We start from the raw sequence: 13,957 nt of genomic DNA, 5'->3' as shown, positions 1-13,957 counted from the left end.
AGTGTGGCGGGGGGGGTGTCTCACAGTGTCCTAAAGCCCAAGATTCCGTCTTTCAATTGAGATATTCGAAATGAGGTCAATTAAACAAATCAATGTCCCACACATCAACCACACATCCCACATCACACCGATCGCACGAACGATCCGCTCTGTCTCGATTCTTAAAATGTTTCTTTTCTCTCTTCTTTTTTTTTATTGAGATATAGCTCACTTTGTAGCTCACACTGTTAGGCCAGCCCAGTGTGGTACGGTTACATACAACCAATTAGAATATCTCATTTCTTGAAAAGACTTAGAGCTCCATCACAGACCTCACAAACATGATGATATAGGTCATTGCGGTAATCCCTGTGATAGTATGTGTTAAGTCAGGTTGACCACACACACACATATATATATATATACATGTATAGCGTACGTACGCACAGGAGTCAAACTGTCTTCATAACGGAGACATTTTTTTTCTTCAGATGCCTCGAACTGCTGAATGTGCCGGCCTGCCCAAACCAACAATACCCTCTGTCGCCCACTTCATCCACAGAAATGTATTCCTCCACATTTAATTGTAAGTGGGTGGTGCGGGTGGGGTGGGTGGGGGGAAAGGGGGGCTGATGGAGGGGGAGAAAACAACGAGATCAATTGTGATTCAACTCATTCCCCCTGAATGGAATTATCTGCGCACACAAAAAAGAAAATTCAAAAAATGTCTCTGCTCTACAGGCTCAATCAAAATAGTCTGATCCTTGTTACAGAAGCTGAATATGTATGAACAGCTCCAAATATGCTGAATTTATTTTTAATATTTAATGAGATATAATATATAAGTCTATTTTGGCTACTAATCAAATCAGTCTTGTGTGAATGTGCCATAGATTTAAAATGAATGAGGGGTGGGGGGAAAGAAAGAAAACAAAGGGTATCAGAGCTTCATCAACATGCTATAACTGAGTGGCACGGCCATATTCTTTCCAGCACCGAGATCAGTCAAAATACCAATGTGCAAATCCGAGCCACCTCCATCTCTCCATCTCTCCGTATTCCTTCCACCCCCTGCTCCGCCTCTCCCTCTTTCTCTCTCTCTCACTCCCCCCCCCCCCCACCCTCTCTATCTCTCTGTGTGTCCAATCACACGGCAGTCCTTCTCAATAAAACAAATTAACTGATTAGACATTTTAATCTCAGTTGTCTTTGACCTTGTAGAATATATTACTGATGTCTACATCGCTGAGAGCAGATAATGCGGCAGGCAGCTGCTTTTCTTAAAGACAAAACTGCCCTTTTTAAAGAGGCGCCAGACACACAAGCTAACAGGTTGGGGGGCAGAAATATCACCCTCCCTCCGCCTCCTCGTCACCACCCTCCCTCAACCAGAATGCCCCCCCCCCCCCCCTACTTCAGCACACACACACACACGGAGCCACACTCTCCTCCCCTCCCTGCAGGCAGGCGGCGGGGAAGGGGTTAAGGCAGAATGCATTAACAAAAGAAAATTATAGCGTAAACAGTTCATAAAATCTCACAGCCCCTGATGTCGGGGCTAGATCATTAAATTTCTGCAACAATTAGACCTTTTCTCACGGCGGCAAATTGGAGCCGTTGCCATGGCAAATCCGAGCCCTTAAGTCATATATCTTTGATTGCGGAAAGGTCAGGCGCAGACAGCCTAATAACTCAGGGAGCTGTTTGACAGATTTCATCCAAGCATGATCACATAACAGAGCCAAACTATGTCGGCAGTTGTTAAAAGCAAGGGAGGGTCAGACGGGGAAGGTTGGGGGTTATGGAATGCTTCTGCTCGGCTGGGCCCAGCCGGATAATGCTCCTGACTGACTTTAAATCCAATGGAATATTATTTTTTTAAAGAGAAAGAAAACATAAAGATAAAAAGCTTATTTATTTAACTGTGGATCAGTTGAGGAGGAGGGGGGGGGGTCTTTTTTTCTTCTTCACTTGACCAGACCCAGATTAGGCTTTAAAAGAGGTGGTTTTAGGGATGGGTGATTTAATGCCTGCATGATTTGAGAAGTGCCTTCCTTGAAAACAGAACAGAATATAATGGAATTAAGCAGAGCCGAGCAGGAGGAAACAGAACGACGAGCAGGAGTGACTGACAGCGTTTTGAGACACCAATGATGAACCATGATTTATTTCCTGTTCAAACACATATGTTGAGGGAATTGAGATGGATGCGAGCTCCCGGTATGGCGTGGGATCGAGCGGCGGGCTGCGGTAGAAATCCCTGTCATCGACTCGTTTAACGACCCCGACACACACAGAACTTTGAATAACAATCAGCTTCTCCTGACTCCGTTAAGACTACATGCCTGATGCTGCTGCGTTGGTTAGACCCCCTCTACCCCCCTGCCCCCTCCTCTTCTGCTGTCTCTGCCATCCCTCCTCTATCCTTCTGTCTCTGTAGGCAATGCTGGCATTTCAGTTGTCTCTCCCAAAAGGCCCCAGCTGAGAGAAACAAGTGCTAATACCACCCCCTGCTGGAGGACCGGGGCCACTGGCTCATGTCAGATCGCTTCGCCGCTGCTGGGTTGTTCTTTTTGTCCACCTCCTTGTTCTGAATATGTGCTTCACGATAGACCAGAAGAGCCATGCATGTGAACCAACAACAGCCGGATTTACCCCATATGGAGCTGTGACTCACTGCTTCTCACGCTCTCTGTGCATTGTGTGTGTGTGTCCTGTCACCTCTGAATACCCACTAGTGGAGACCCACTAAACAACCAGCGCTACCTGCACTGTGTCCAGGGGGAAGGTGTGTCAATTAGTCTGAGTAAAAACATTTTTTTTTTACTTTATTGAAAAACTTTCACCATGGAGGCACAATATCAGATCAGTCTTAACTCAGAGCCCATCACAACACTCAGTTAATAATAATAGTAATGATAATAATAATAATGGTGGACTTCTCTCGTGTTTGTAGCTGCATTTGTATTTTAGTGTATTCACTTCATTCAAACCATCATGAGGTAAAAGATAGACAAACATCCCCTGTATTATACACAAACTTAGCGGTTTTCACTGTTATGTTTTCATATGGTACGGTACCGATTGTCTATGAACTTAAGCTTGTTACACTCTGTGGCCTGAAATGTTATCAATAAAGACTTCCTGATACAGAGGAACATTAAGTAATCAGTCTTCATTAAAACTGATTGCCATGCAGTGAACCCTGGGCTATAAGGAGCCTGGGACCCTGGTAACTCAGCCTAAAAGTGCGTTTACACCAAAAGCGACGCGATTTTTTCACGTTACCGAATCCCATGAAAAGTCAATTTACAGACGCGCGTGTGTCCGTGTCGCGTCCATCGCAGCTACACGCGTCTGTCTGTCAAACTGACAAACCTCAAACTGACAAACCTCTTGAGATATGTACTGGGGTCGGTATTTTGGACAGATTTGTTTTACTCCTTCAAGATAGGTGACCAAAACGTTGTTGCTAAATTATTTCGCTCCATGTAATTATAATGAAGCCCACCAAGATGAGGGGTGTATTTAATACGTTTCAAAGCAATAAACGCAAGAAAGTTAGAAAACAATACAAAGTAAAAGTAAAGTCTGCAATGAGGTTTTAGTATACAAAGCTGTATTTCAGCCGTGAGGGTGTCTGAGGTTGGACAAGGAGTCGTAGTATTTTTTTTTTATAAGACATATCTTTGTCTATAATTGACAGGACAGCACACTGGCCCTAGAGGGGGCCTTTTGCGTTTTGACGTTACCCAAAAGGCCACCGTAGCTCTCCGACACACTTGTGAAACTGCGCTTCTTTTAGGGCCCTCTCAGGAAGAGCAAAGGCCACTGGGACTTGTAGGACAAAAGAGAGAGGAGATCGCTGGAGGCTACTAGGGGAGGAGGGCTCAGCTGTGACACAAGATGTCTCTCTGTGAAGTCTTTAATACCCTCTCCCACAGACCCCCTATGAGTCAAATATCTCCCGGAGCACCTCATGGCTTCTCTCGTCCCTGGAATTCCGGTCCCTCAGTGGATAAGCCCCCAGCATCACACATATATATATATTAATATATTATTTTTTCACATAGATTCTTCAGAGTAGGTACATTTCATTTCATTACCTGCACCCAGCATACTGTTTCTGGTTTGATGGTATCGCAAAACCAAAACATCAGGGCCGGACTCCACATTTTTAAGCCACTTTCTTATATCCATAATGCTACGTACACACCAAAAGCCCAAAACGCCCAGCAAAGCGTTGCAAAGCTCCGCGAGGGGCGGGGCTTATCTCCGTGGTTTGTCTCCGTAAAAAAACGTTATCATTTTCTTCATCCACCATGAACAACTAACCACTAGTTCTGCTTTATACTTGTTGAGGACATCACACAAACGTCAGAACATCTAAAGGTGCGTTCACACCAAAAGCGCAAAAAAGAATTCGCGCTACCGAATCCCATGAAAAGTCAACGTACAGACGCGTGTGGCTGCGATAGACGCAATATTTTCCCGGGCGGCGCGTTTGGGGCGTTTGGAGTGACGCGATGTGGGCGACGCTTTTGCAGCAGCGCAATTTTCGCCCCGAGTTGAAATATTTCAACTTTAAGGCGGTCATCTCGGAACTCGGGCCAATCAGCTCTCGGGTTCCGCTCTCGTAGCGCTGGAAGCGGAAGTCTTTCAGGCGTAACAGTAACTTTATCGGTGAAAGTGACCGAGCTGAGTGAGCCTACGGGTGATGTCATGAACCCAAACACGATGGCGTTAGTGTGTGGGGTGTCCACAACAAATATAAAGCAGAACTAGTGGTTAGTTATTCTGGTGGATGAAGGAAATGATAACGGTCTTTAGGGAGACGAGACACATAGATAAGCCCCGCCCCTCGCGGAGCGTCTCAACGCTTATGGCGAGAACATGGTGAACGGTCGAGCGAGTAAACTCACGCATTTTGGGCGACGCAAAAAATCGCATCACTTTTGGTGTGAACGCACCTTTAGGCCCCCCTCGTATATATATATATATACAGTATATATACATTTATACATAACATCACCCGTGCCAGTTTTATTCTCTGCGAGTCAGGTACTCATAAGAGGTATTAAAGAGCTCGATAAGTGTTTCCGTCTTGTTCTGATTCAACAGCGGCGGGACAGCGATGACGCGCGGAGCAACTCAAGAGCTGATTGGCCCGAGTTGGAAACAAGCTGCGGCATTTGAGAACATGTTGGATTGACAATGACAGCAGGGACAAATATGAGCATTATGAGCATGCGTGAGAGAAGCGAATGGCAGCATATGTAAGAAAATAAACTCCAAGCAACGCAAAATAAAATCTTCCTAACGGAACTTTTCGCGAGAGTGTCATTTGGCATCAAGTTTAGTTGAGCTGATTTCACTCCAGACATTTAAAGGCAGATTAGATTACACTCGACGAAGTTATATAATGTTTCCGAGAGCCTATTCAGCCATGAGTGTTCAGATAAGTGATTGTCATAGGCCAAACGAAGCAAATTGGACTTCCGTAGCAACGAAACCAAAATAACCAGTTAAGGGCTCGAGTCACGTGGGCCCTCTTGCAATAGGGAGTAAAGAGGTCGGTTAATTAAGAGAGGAATTTTAAAGAGAGCACATATTTTTCCTACGTAGGCCTACTCCAGGAAACAGCAGGAATCCACGCTGAGGCAGCTTAAAACACAGACACACACACACACACACACTTCACTGGGAAAGACAACGAGAGGGGGAGAGAGAGAGAGAGAGACAGGCAGTCATACAGAATGCGAGGAAGGAGAAGTCCACGAGTGTGTTTAATGTGTGAAGGAGAACGAAATGAGTGGAGAGTGGGATCACGTGAGGGGGAGCAAGAGAAATCTGCGCGCGTGTTGCTCCTCCACAGGCGGCCGGGGCAAACTCTGTGCGATGAATGTTGCCTGAGATTCGCCGGGGCCTCCCGCTGCTCCCCCCGGCACTCCAGGCGTCACTTGTGATAATTGGGGAACGTCAGCGCGCTCGCTCACCTGTCTCCGCGCAGGTGCTGGGATGTCATCGCCCACCGGAGAGAGGAGCAGCTCCTCTGCCTCCTCCCCTTTTGCTTCCCCACCACCCAAACAGCTGCTGTTTATGTGATTGAGTGAGGGACAGGATGTGGGGTGGGGGCCTCATTTAAAGCCGTGCTATTCATTTATTATCTGTGACCGCTGGGAAGTGCAACAACGCAATTTAAGGTTGATTTATAGTTGTAGAGTTTGACGATTTCGTCGCCATCTTGGATTACTGCCTTCGCCATGATGTATCCTTCGCAGCCAATGAACAAAAGTGATCGTGTTTGGAATGTGGAGGAGCGACATAGAGATGCCGTGTATGGCTCTGGTCAATCACAGTAGCCCCGCCGTAAAGCATACTCTGCTTTATGGTCTATTTGACTCTAAATAGACCCGATTTTACTCAATGAACATAACGCTGTATTGAAGAAGACTTGAAACAAGAGATTGAGATCATAAACTCATGTGTACAATTTTTAATTATGAGAGAAATAGAGTCATTTTCTCATAGACTTCTTAAAAATCTGACTTCATTTTGCAACAGGAGAAGTCGCCTTCTGCTGATCAGAGGAGACAATTGAAGTTTTCAGACGATTGTAAAGCAATAGATTCATAGCCTATTTAGAATACCGATGCATGCTGGGCAATATGGATGCACATCTCTTAGTAAATAATGAACATCAAGTTTTCAGCCAAGCCATAGTTTTTATAGTATTTGGTGTTTGAAAACACAAAAAAGGAATCTGCGGGAGCCAGTTTGAATGGACCCGATGCAGCTGATAAAATGAATGACCGCATTGTTACCTATAATTAACAGGCACTATTCAGACACAGCTTTATGTTCACATTGTATCGCCAAAGCTAATTATATACGTTACCATTGTGAGGACTGGACTCATTATCAGGCAGCAAAGCCAAAGCTCACTGGTATGTTTAAAGATATTTGTTATTGAATGTTAATTTTCACTTATCTTAAGATTCTAAAGAAAATACGTATTTTTAATGTTTGTTTAAACCTCATTCTGTTCTGTATCGGTCTAGACCGACAGATGGAGCAAACCGCTCTCAAGGGAGGAGGATTGTAGTGTCAGGTGTGACACCCCATTGTTCTAAAGTACATTTTATATTTTTGAAAAAGAAATTAATGTTAAAAGTTTTGATTTCATAAAAAATGTTCATGACATGTTTTGACCAAGCCCAAAATGACCGTCCAAGAGAGGATGTGCTAGAATACGACTGTCGCTGGTCCAATGATGATTTCCTCCTCAATACTCTACCGCTGTATAGTAAGTGACGGTCATGGCAGTACAGAGATAGTTGCATTACAGAGAAGAACTTCTAACATGCACTGTGCATTGTTAAGTACTTGAACACGTCACTAAAGTTAAATCTAAATCTAAAGCATCAGTTAGCTTGTTGGAGCAGGACCTGTGCTGGGCCCACCGTGAACCTCTTCTAGTCACACATACGCAGAGGCTCATTCTCATCCAGAGCCTGACGTTATTTCAGAAATCTTGAAAGGGATTGTTTTACTGTTTGAAGTAAAGTTGCATAATAATTATTATAATAATTAATACAATTATGAAAATAATCTAATTTATATTGCACTTCTCAGTTTTAGGCACAAAGGGTTTGACCAGATTAAAATATTTACAGAATACAACTTGAGAATCATGGTAAAAGGACATCAATCATATCAAATTAGGAACAGAGAGCACATACTGTACATCACGCTGTCGTGGGTTGGCTGTGGCTCATGGCGTAGAGCGGTCATCCTGCAACCAGAAGTTTGCCAGTTCGATCCCTGGCCTCCTGCAGTTTGCAGTGTCTGAACCCCTAAACCAAAAATGTGTTGCCACTGTGTCAAAGCAGATGGACGGATCAATAAATCACAATATTGATGAAAGGATGGAAACTGGTTCATACCTTTACAAGATAAAACATCTAAATTAATTCAAGACATAATGGGAGAGACATCTGTTCTGCGGGTATGAGCAATGCTCTCTACATCATGGCTTTAAGAAACGTCTTTGTACAAATACTGAATCCAGCGCAGAGCTACAGGGTTAATTTGATCTGTCAGGAAAAAGACAAAAGTTAGAAAAAGAAAAGAAAAAAACAAAATGTCAGATTAGGAGAAAAGAGAAAGAGAAGGCGAGGGGGCCACCCACAGAATGAGGCAAGAAAGAGCAACAGCCAAACCACTTGGGAGTAATGGTCTGTGAGGCTAATATTTCCTCTGTCTCTGCTGAACCCTGAAGGAGAGGGTTGGGGGGGTGAGGGGCGCTCACTTGTTGTCGTTGTGATGTTCAAGGGAAGGGGGGGCAGGAGCGGGTCACCTGTAATGGCGGAGTGCTAGATTGTGGCCATTCCACACTCATTACACCATTTACAATTACTGCTACCTATCACCCCCCCACCCCCAAACTCCCCAAGAGGCCAGTCTCAACCATTAGCACCACGACTCAAATGAAGTGGATAATTGTGTCTCTCTGTGGCATATCATGGGACAAGAAAGTCAGACGAGAGAGGAGGAGGGAGTGAAGAGAGAGGGGCTAAATGAGAGAGAGGGGGGGGAGAGGGAAATGTTGAGACAAAGAGATGTACAAAATTAAAAAAGGGATTTGTTTTGTAATCATAGCCGATAGCATTTATACAGGAGGACGGTTTACCGTGTAATGTTCGACGCTTTAACAAAGGTCAGTTTGTTGTGACTCATTTCGTTTTGGCTGTTCTTTGCATGCCCGCTTTAAAGTGTTGCACTTGAGAATCGCTATTGACGCTTTCGCCTTGAGAGAAACCGCATCTGACAGCCTAGTTCTTTTTATACTTAGACCCTCAGAGTGAAAATCAATGGATTGTTGTCAGAGCTAAGATCAGCTTCCTCAGTGTTAAAACGACGTTCCCAGAAAGTCAAAGTCCAGAGTTTGGTTGTACCGCCCGGTCTTACCGGCCTTCCCGCTCTTAAATACTACGTCTGTTGTTGTGCGTCTAAGGTTGATTGCACGGTGCGTCTCAAGCAGACGCTAAAGGACGCCTTTGTTCAGCGGTATTAAGGCGCCGAGGGGAGCGATGAGCAAAGCGTCTGTATTTTACAACCTGGGAGTGAGTCCAGGCTGCTTAAGCACAGCAAGTGTATGATGGAGATCTGCCAAGAAACAAATGTGGTCAAACAGACATAACATAATCACCAGGTTCATGATATCCCTTCAGATGTGCAAATAGGAGGCTGATATTCATTGCTAAAGCACAATTGACACTGTAGGCCCGGGATATGATAGGCTGGCAGAGGGTCCCTCAAGTGCCACAGAGGAAAGGTGGGCTGCTTGCCATCGACCTGCTGCGCCCCGTCTCTGGAGACCTCCAAGTGGCTTCGGGGTCTTCGTGTTAAGGACTGACGCAGATCACAAGAGCAGATTCCAGATCCTGATTGGCTAATGACAGTTGCCATCTCCAAAGCCGAAAGCCCACCGCTGTGCATGTTCATGCGAAATGGAACACTTCTTATATTTTGCACATAGGGTGGGAAAGAAGAGCTCATGAATAGGAAAGGGAACAAAAATAGGGATCCATCTCTTGAATGCTAAATATAAGATGAAGGCCCAATGATTTTTGAGCAAGCCACGAAAGACTTGTCAAACTTTGTGCCATTACTGTCCTTTGTCTTAGCACAGTTGTCATGTACAGCCTGTACCCGTATGAAATATTAATTTTGCATAATATCTTTCAAAGGGGAATAAAGCACAGAGTTAATTATTAATAGCGTGTGTATTCAAGGCATCTCCTCTTTTTTTTTTCAGACGCACCAAAATATTGCGACAGTTGCCACTCGAAGGGAGAGAATCCCCATAATGCCGCACTGATGCAGGAATGACAATCACTAAACACTGATGCAAGTTCCACGAAACATCTAACCTACATTTCACAGGTATCGGTGGGAGATCCACCAGCGCTCTGTACTTTCCCTTCCTCCCAGCAGAGGAAACTGCAGTCCCGTCTTCGGAGTGAGTGTATGCGTCGTACAGTTTTGGCATCGACCAGAACTCTAGCACACATATGAAATTAGCATGAAACATATCTTGACACCCTCAAACTTTACATGTGTCAATTCACACGCAGTTCGGAAGAACTTGAAATGTACAGATTTATTTTTTATATTTCATGTGAGGCTGTTGAACGTACCAAAATCACAGCAGCGGGAAGTTGCCCCCTTGTGCATCCAGCAGACACAGAGCAACGTATGCACTCATTCGGAGTCGCACCCTGAAGTCCAGTAACTGCCCTTTTAGCTCCGTTTTGGTCTCCGCCAAGTCTTCTTAAAAAGCATCTGGCTCTTTTGCATCTAAACGTTATGGTGCTATAAGATAAGATAAGACATGATAATCCTTTATTATTCCTGCAGTGGAGAAATTTACTACATTTCGTTGCTCAGTATGTCTGTCACAGTGGGTTGAACTTTTTTAATCAGAAGGATTAAAGGACAGCACTCATAAGAACCGAAAGAGTGAACCGAAACAGTCATACTTGTGTTCAGGAGACAAAAATACAAAATAAAACATTAAACTAAACTCAGACCAGCAGGGCTATTTTTGATTTCTCTTCATACCCTCAAAGTGACAACACACCAAATGTATCGAGCCCTTCCTCCAGCGTTTGAAACAAATAAGTCGTTATAAATGAAGGCCCCCTCTGCAACTCATCCTTTTAATGGACATATTTTGATAATTGGCATTATGCGCCAATGAGCGTGAATCCCTAAAGACGCAGAGGGGAATCGCGCCAAGACAAAAGATCCTAATATTGAGAGGAAGTGAAGAGTTTCTTCACTAACTAGTGCCCGTCTTCACGTCACACGTGATCATTTGATCCATTTATATTGTGAAAATATGAAATACTGCTTCTATGCTACTTTTTCCATTGTTTTTTTACGTCCACCCATACAATGAAACAGACAGAAATAAAGGTTAGACATAAAAAAGGATTCTTCTTGAAGGGCGGAAGTTCTTAGGAACCCTTTTTTTGGGGTTTAAAATTCAAATTGCGTTAGCCCGCAGCTTACCTGTTAAACTAAAACCAATATTAGGGTGGAGAAAGAACGCTTTGTGGTTCTAGTTTGAAATTGTGCAGATTCTAGATATATATTTGGGTACACTGTGTGTGTGTGCATGTGTGTGTGTGTAAGAGAGCAGACAGCAAGGCCAAGGTCAGTTAATTTGAAGTGGCTACGTCATAAACCCATCAGGCATCGGTAGGGAGGAAATCAAGCAAGCCGCTCTGATGAGGGGAAATGCTCTCTGCTATAGACAATGGATATCTCATTTACTGCATTTCTGTCCCATTTCAACACACTTTGCCCAGAGCCCGTTAATATGCACGTTATCCGACTGCGCTGAGGGGGCGTATGGAGCCAGCAAAGAGGGGGGGCTGAGGCGAGACGGACCATTTCAGTGTCAATTTACAGCAATTCCCGCCGTCTAAAAATGAGAGGGAAAAAGTGAGAGTACTTCCCATTTTCTTCCTAGATCTTTTAGTTTAATTCAATTGGACCTTTCAATACCTTATTTATGACACACAGGAAGCATTCGCCCTATTGCATTATGGGAAGTGGGGGAGAGATAAAGACGCTGATTCTTTAAAGCTCCTCGGCACAAAAGGAGATAAAAGCAGAAAAAAAGAGGAGTGTGTTTTTCATTGTGTTCTGTTCTGTCAGGGAGGAGAGGATTAAGTCGCTTTATAATGCGGCCAGCCTGTGTTCAGGAGACAAAAACACCCGATAACACATTAAACTGAACTCAGACCAGCAGGGCTATTTTTGACTTCTCTTCATACCCTCAAAGTGACAACACACCAAATGTATCGGGCCTTTCTTCCAACATTTTAATCAAATAAGTCGTTCGAAATGAAAGCCCCCTCTGCAACTCATTCTTTTAATGGACATATTTTGATAATCGGGAAAGTGATCCTTTCCGTGCTCCGATGAGCGTGAATCCCTCAAGACGCAGAGGGGAATCGCGCCAAGACAAAAGCAACAACCGTAGCCCTGCCTCAGATGAATAATAGGTCAGATGTGATCGAACAGCTCCATCTCCAGCGATGGCGAGCCGGCATATCTCTTCTTTTCCAGGAATCTCAATCAATAAGCAGTCACTAATGTGTTTGACTCGGTGAGATGCCTGAATCCATATTTAAATCATTGTTGCACACATCATCTCCCCCAAGTTATATGTGATTAGGCATGACTGCATTTGCAATTTGAACATATTTGCTGTTAATTATTGACTTTTTCGTCACGGATTCGTAACGATTGTTGGCGTCTTCAGCCCCGCTCTTCCAGGATCACAGCCCCTGAGCTCTCCCTACGCAGGCCTTTCAGACAGCAACGCGCAGAGGGAGGTTGCCAGATTAAAAACATAATAAAATGACACATTCCCTCGCTGAGTGGCACCGCCACGATGGCTCCAGGCGCTACCTTTGTCTCCATCACGCCGATGACAAAAATCTCACATTGTGGCGCAACACCCCTGATTTCATGCAATGTGGTGGATTACGGATCTGAATTGAACGCTCATCTCTTTTTTCTTTCTTTTTTTGTGTGTTCCAATTTCCAAATTAGGATTTTCTGCCTTCATAATGTCACAAAGCATTCTCTTAGTCAAATCAATGGCAGCTATTTATATGAGCGGTAATCCCTCACCAAGCGCTCAACTGCCAGAAAAGAGGGATGGCTTTTAAAGTAATGCCGCAAAACAAAAGGGAGACACTAAATGAATGCAAATTGGCTTCTCTGTCTTTCTGGATGTCCATCTCGGAGAACATGGTTCAGCCGGCCAGGAAGAGGAAACAAAACAGCTGTTTAAGACAGCTCATTTGGTAAATAACCCATACCGCCATGTTCACTACCAGTTAAGCTTAGAATAAAATGTTAAAATAACCCTCCCCTCCCCTCCACTAGCAGCGGCGGCTCATTCCTCTCTGTCTTTGCATTTCAACAGAACAGAGCATGAATGCCTGACAAGTAGGCTATCATCCAAGAGATCATTAAGCACAAGGGTTGAAGTGCCATCTTCAGTGCCATGGCAACAGGGTTGAGAGATGAGATAAAAAACAATGCGAGGCAGGAGGCAGGAGGCGGGGCGAGCGCTCAACGATCGCCACTGATCGATGGATCTCTCTCTCTTTCTCTCCCTTCAGAGGCCAAGCACAGGAAGGGGAGGCTGGAACAGGGAGGACAGCGAGAGAGAGAGAGAGAGGGAGGGAGGGAGGAGGGGAGGAAAGGCCAAACAGCTTTAGGGCTTCATAGGTGCACTAACAGTGGGAACTGTCTCTCTTCAAAAGCGGCGATCGTTTTCCTCACAAGGGTCTAATTGAACATGTCAAACAGCGCAACATTTGCATGGGAACGATTTTCTTTTTTTTCTCCACTTTGTAGCGAGGCTGAGCCAGAGGCTTCGCGTCTGCACCAGGATAACAGCAACTCAGCGCTCACACGGGGGCAGAGCAGGGGCTGCAAGGTGGCGCGTATGTGCGAACGCTCACCGAACCCCGTCGCAGATTCCGCATCCAAACCAATATGGCTGATTATTTTACGGCTGTTTCTGAGAAGAAGGAATAAAACAGGCTCGAGGCCCCGCACATAAAAACCCTGGGCGCGTCAGCCGCTCTTTGTGTTGCAATCCAAACAGATCAGCCACACTATACTGTGTGGGTTTGTGACGCATAAGCACTTTTTTTTGTGTGTGTGCACACAGTATCTATTTACCTCTCCTCTTCCTACATAACAGTCGTTTTTCGAGTGTGATAGAGGTGAGCCGAGAGGAGCAAGTGTATTATCTTTTGCAGCTGTCAGCACTGTTTGCAGTTTTTTTGTGGCGAAGCTCCACGGGGCTCCCACTAAACGCCATCAGGTTACGATTGTGGTTGTTCGCTTTTTTAATTATAGCGGGAATGCTTTTCGAAGC

The sequence above is a fragment of the Pseudoliparis swirei genome, chromosome 4, assembly GCF_029220125.1.
Source record: "Pseudoliparis swirei isolate HS2019 ecotype Mariana Trench chromosome 4, NWPU_hadal_v1, whole genome shotgun sequence".
NCBI lineage: Eukaryota > Metazoa > Chordata > Actinopteri > Perciformes > Liparidae > Pseudoliparis > Pseudoliparis swirei.
Note: the sequence above shows the minus strand (reverse complement) of the source record.